General features: G+C 47.3%; 1 pseudogene; it reads right to left on the reverse strand.

Moving 5' to 3' along the window:
• LOC102814478 overlaps positions 1-5,309 on the reverse strand; it is a 55,725-nt pseudogene extending 50,416 nt beyond the window's left edge.
• Positions 5,310-5,976: the final 667 nt, after the last annotated feature.

Here is a 5,976-nt window from a genome sequence, read left to right on the forward strand (position 1 = left end):
TTTGTAAGCCACTGTAGCCGATTCTGAAGGATTTAAATTTTCCCAGTTCAAATTATGTCACTTCACCAATGCCACTATTTCAGGAAATGTTGTTATTGTTAGGTGCCATCGAGTTGGTACCGACTCATAGCGGTATGTTCGAAGTATGAAAGATGAAGTCTGGCCATCCTGGCTTCCAAGAGCACTCTGGCTGTACTTCTTCCAAGATTTATTTGTTCTTTTGGCAGTCCTTGGTACTTTGAATACTCCCCTCCAACACCATAATTCCAATTCATCAATCGATGCATTCTTCTCGTAATTTCAGGTAATGTTGATGTTTGTTTTTGTTAAATACCATGGAGTCGGTTCCGACTCATAGGGACCCTGCACAGGGTTTCCGAGGCTGTAAATCTTTACGGAAGCAGAAAGCCTCATCTTTCTCCCGCGGAGCAGCTGGTAGTTTTGAACTGCTAATCATTTCCGTATATCTTTGGTTTTATTCATTTTCTTTCTTTTAAACAGGGAGAGAACAATAGTTGCACCTTAGATGAATGCTCACACGCTTTAAAGCCCTCAGAGTAAGATGCAGAAGCAAAGTAAGATGTAGAACATTGTCTGTGTGGACTGAGTAGATGTATGAATGAATAGACATGCAGGCTAAACAGGTGTGGGAGGGAGAGTACGAGTATACCCATAAATATACATAGGTTTGACAAATGATATTTGTACATGGGTATTTACTTTTGCTGAAAATGTATCCCTGAATGTGGTAGAGGAGACATGAGATAAACTTATGAAAAACTTAGGATCACTAGCCATTAGAGAGATGCAAATCAAAACAACAAATGATACATCACCTTACACCAGCACTAAGAGCAAAGATCAAAAAAGTAGAGGACAATAAATGCTGGTGAGGATGTGGAGAGACTGGGACGCTCCTGTATTGCTGGTGAGCTTGCAAAATGGTCAACCTCTTTGGAAAGCAATATGGCGCTTCCTCAGAAGGTTGGAAATAGAAATACCTTACCATCCAACAATTCCTCTACTTGGTATTTGTCTTCCAGCTCATTGGTTCACATTGTGAAAAGTGTCAATTTGAGTATGACAGGCCCTTAAATGTGCTGAAGAACAATGTTTTACACATTTTTCTTGGACACAGAAGAATTTCTATAAAAACTGTAAAAGGGGATCCTAACTTGCTGTGTCAGTTTTTACCAAAAGCAAAATAGGATGCTATGAAAAATAGTAACTGATTGGTATACTAGGGACATGCAGATCAGCCCTGAGGTTTCTGTTGAATAGAGGGGTACCCCTTCCATGAAGCCACAGCTTGGGTTTTAGAGTGGGTCCAGGATTAGAATCTCTCCTCTGTAGGTTCCAAGGAGGTAGCTTACCCTCTCAGACCTCCCTTTATGGTCAGTAGCACAGTGACAATAATGCTTGCCTTTGATGGATACTGCAGGTATTTAACATAACACGCAACGTCACTCTTTATTTTCAAAAGGAACAGAGAAACTGGATGGAACAGATACAAAGAACAATGAAAATAAAAGAGAGAGAATGACAAGGATGATGAAGCTGGCCAGAACCTTGGCTCCTTTGGTGATTGTGTTGTTTAGACTGTGGGTCAATTCATGAAGGCGTTGTCTGGGACCTCGATCACAGGCTGGAGGAAGGGAAAGGAAGAAGTAGAGTATCATCAGAGGTAGGGGCGCTGAGTGTTATCCCTAGGCCATTAGGGTCTGCTCACTTGGTCTGAACTCCCAGACCTCACTGTGGACAGAGTGAGGCACTGATATCATCCCAGTTTTTTATCATGAAAGTACCTGCGATAGAGGAAGGACAGGCGACACCTCCCAGGACCCAAGTGAAGACACAGACCTCACAAGACCACATCCTAAGGTCTATATCAAAAGCATGACTCCCCATTTGCTGGGACGAAAGGGGAAGCATGAGCACAGAGGCCTGGTGCGTAAAGGGGAACCTCCTAGAAAGACCAGCGTATGTCAATAAAGGAATGGGGTCCATGGGATTCCGAATGTACTGTGCACACGTTTAAAACAGCTAAGTGGCATGACATGTACTAAGTGGGGAAAATGTCTTCTGTGACAATTGAGTAAATAAAGAAGGAAAGCACTTCACTTGTGATTTTCCATCAGTCACTCCTCAGTTTCTCCCAGCTCAATTCCATCCCCATCCACTTCCAGCACTCACATCTGAAAGCACTGGAGTTTCCTCATCAGGATGGTGGGGAATGGCTACATCATTTCCTGCTGATCCTGGGACATGGGGGGCACATGTTGATCCTGGGACATGGGAGGACGGTGTTGGCACTCGAGTGGAGAAGAAACTCCAGGTCTTTGTGGAGCTGGCCTTCCTCACAGACAGTTGTTCATTCATGATGCATAGGCAGCAGGGCGAATGGGCTCTCAGACAGATGGACAGATGGACAACCCCACACCCGCAACAAATATCTTGCTCCCACTCAGCAGCCACTTTCTGTCCATGTTGGATTCCTTGGCTGCTCCCCGTTCCCGCCCACAGAACCTGCCTTTGGAGAGATATCTGTGATCCAGTGGTCATATACTTTGACCAAGTTCACACAACTGGGGAATGCTGGGATCCGGTTGAGAACTTGCTTTTCCGATGCCACAGCTTATGCTCTTAACAACTAGGCAGGACTGGTTTTGAGAACTACTGTTTTACACTCTTCAATATTGGAGAAAAAATTGTGAACCACACAGTCACCTCCCCACACCCCTGGCAGCAGGCTAGGATGGGTGTTCCTAGAGGACCCAAACACAACACTTACTTGGAAGTGCTGCAGAAAGTCAAAATGAAGATCCGGGTGAAGGCACAAACACGAGACTGAAGCATTCCTTCCACTTCAAGAACAAGAGACAACAACACTGAGAGTAGCCCTTGATTTACAACTCACTCCAGAGTCCCTTGTAAGGATTCCATGTCACCCTGAGGGAGGCCACAGAGGGATAACTGTACACTGGGATTTGGGTGGGATGAGGGGACAGAAATGGGGAGGGCAACTGTAAGAACAATCGTCTCTCAGCAATACGGTGCCTACTATGTGTCAGACATTGTGACAAACTATTCATGAGTTCATCTGCCTCATTTTTAGAAGCAGCTTAAGAGAAAGGTATCACTAGCCACACTTTACAAATGAGGAAACTGAGAGGTTAAGCAAGTGTGCCAAGTTGGCAGAGTGAGGGATGAGGATGAGGGTCATCAAACCACATAGCCTGGGCCCATGACTCCTGGCCTATGCTGGGACAGACAGGTATGGATATAATTCAGACCTGGGTGGGTTGGGGCAGGGTGGGAGCTGGAGAGCACAGAAAGATTATCAGAAGGGAAGGGGTCAGAGTTCTTAATGGTAGCAGTGGGGGACCTAGAGTACAGTAGAGACCCTACAGACACTCACCCTCCTTGAATATCCCATTGACAGAAAAGCAGAGCATCTTTTCCTGAAATAGTAAAACAGATCAGAGTCCCAGGATCTCCCCAAACCACCTACCCACCTCCATTCTCTGAGCCTCCCTCTGGCAGAAGCAGGTGCTCACCGTCTGGACACACACATCCACCAGGAAGGAGCTGAGGTCATGCTTGGTTCTAGGCAACACACTGAGGAAGTCAACAATGTCACGTTTTGTGTGTTTCAGCAAATGAACCATCAAGTCTGTGTGCGCAGGAGAAGAGATGGTCAGAGACTGCCTGGTGTACCTGGGCCCTGCGTTTGACCCCGTCATATCTTCTGTCCCACCCACTTACTGGGGCCCTTGCATTTCGCCATATCCCTGCTATCTGTGGTGTTCTTGACCAAACTGCTCCTAGGAGAAAAAGAAGAATAGGAGGTGGTGGGAGACTGGCCAGTGTCTGCTGGGGAGTCACAGTGCCCAGGGCTGCCACTGGACCTGTGGTACTCACGATTCTGGGTCCTCAGCGTTAAAGAGAATGGTGAGTGAGAAGCAGGCCTCATTGTGGTAAGCGCCCAGGAGACCGTGCCGATCCCCATAGTCGTAGATCCAGTAATACCTGGAGAGAATCAAAGGGGACAGGCTCTTTGTGGTTGGGCCTCTAAGTGGATGTGAAAGTCCACCACCACCCCATCAGCAATCCTATGCCCCAGGGTTACTTACGGTGTTAGGAATTTCATGATTAGCTTCTGCAATGTCTCAGATCCAAAGATGCTCCCCTAGAAAGAAAATGGTCCTTAGGACCATGAGTGGTAACTTCTCCGCAGTTACTAACTACTCCATGCGCTGCTTGACCCTACCCCCATACCTTACAAGTTGGCAATTTCTTGTTGTTTTCAGCATCACAGACACCAGGTCATGGTGACTCCTGGCCATCCTAGGAGAGGATCTTTAGATGTGGCACAGGGGTGTGGACTGGGTGATGGTCAGGGAAAATGATGACTTCAGGAGAGAGGGAGAATCAGAGATCTGGGTGGAAGGACTCTGGAAATGCCATGGGAAGATTATTGTGGCATCTTTACCAGTGGATCCCAGTAGTTGGTGGAAACTGAATTGTGATGAAGGTCTCTATAATCTATCAGATTTCCTCATAGGTGATCTATGCCCTATGACGACTAGTGATCAGACCCAAAAACCTTCCAGGCAAGGTCTAAGCAATTCAGGGCAGGTTGTGAATGGTGCCAATAACAGGTGGAGGAGTCAAGGATTAAAATAAACAAAAAACAAAAAAAGCACTTACCAGGCATAATAACTTGGGGAACAATTCCAGAAGGGTGCTATTAAACATCAAAACAAAATAGAAAAGCAACTATACTCAGAGCTTGCCTGTCTTATAGAGGCAAGTATACTGATACAGGAACACAGCTAGCTGTGTCCCCAGTTACACTCCAGTTCCACCACCCCTCCAGGACCAAGGCACCTCCCACATGGACTCTACCAGAGAGAAAGTTAGTGTGAGCTCCCTCCATACCTCTGTCCCCTCTCCTTACTCCTAGGAAGCCACCATGGGGATAGAGGGCACCACTGACCTTACGTTGGTGCGCTTATCTGGGGAGGTGTCTGCACACCTCTCTTCTAGCTCCAGCCCTTTCACCTTGTCCAACGTCCCTTCAGACTTTACCTGTAATTATGATGAGAAGCCATGCATCAAGGAGAGAGCCAGGAGGTCCTGTACCCCTATCCCCACTCTCTCCCACAAATGGCTTTAGCTGCCTTTAGCTGCCTCTTGTCATCACCCTGATGAGCCCTTAATCTCTTCCCTTCAAAGAGTGCTTTGGTACCACCTCTCACCTCATTTTTGGAGAGATTCAGGCTCTTGATGCCAGGGGTCTTCTGCATGGTGTCAGGAAGGCCATCAAGTTGGTAGGGTTTGTTGATGCTCAAGTTGAAAGATGAAAACTGTGGAGAGAGAAGAGCTAGAGTGAAGGACGCAAGAGCTGATATCTGGCACAGAGCAGCCCTCCATCCCATCCCCGCCACCCCCCACCCTCAGCACTGAACCTCAGGCCTCACCAACTACTGGGATCCGCTGGTAAAGATGGACATATTCTCTTCATGGAGCTGCTGGGAGGCACCCATGCCACTACTGAGTTTTGGTCCCATTTCCGTATCTTGGGTCATCACACCTTCAGGAAGCCAAGAGAAGGGCATCACAAGGATGAGAGGGGCCTGGAACCCCCAGCTCCCTAAGTGACCCTCTAATCCTCCCTCCTTAAAAGATCTCGCTCCCTTCACCTGTCTTAACATGACTGCTGTGTGTCCCATACCTGGGTCTGAGTGGAGTCTCTGGAGGTCAAGATCTTCCTGGCAGATACCATTTGGTTTCTTCTTGATCACCTTCAGAGACATAGATGGGGGTCAGTGTCTCGGAGGCAATTGGTGAGGGAAGCAGCAGTGGTGGGTCTGGGTAGGGGCGCACATGTCTTGAATCTGCATTACCTTTATCATTTTCACCTTTTTTGACTCCAGCTCCTTGTGCATAGACTGAGGCAAGACAGAGGGTCTG

The sequence above is a fragment of the Chrysochloris asiatica genome, unplaced genomic scaffold (genome assembly GCF_000296735.1).
Source record: "Chrysochloris asiatica unplaced genomic scaffold, ChrAsi1.0 scaffold00126, whole genome shotgun sequence".
Lineage (NCBI taxonomy): Eukaryota > Metazoa > Chordata > Mammalia > Afrosoricida > Chrysochloridae > Chrysochloris > Chrysochloris asiatica.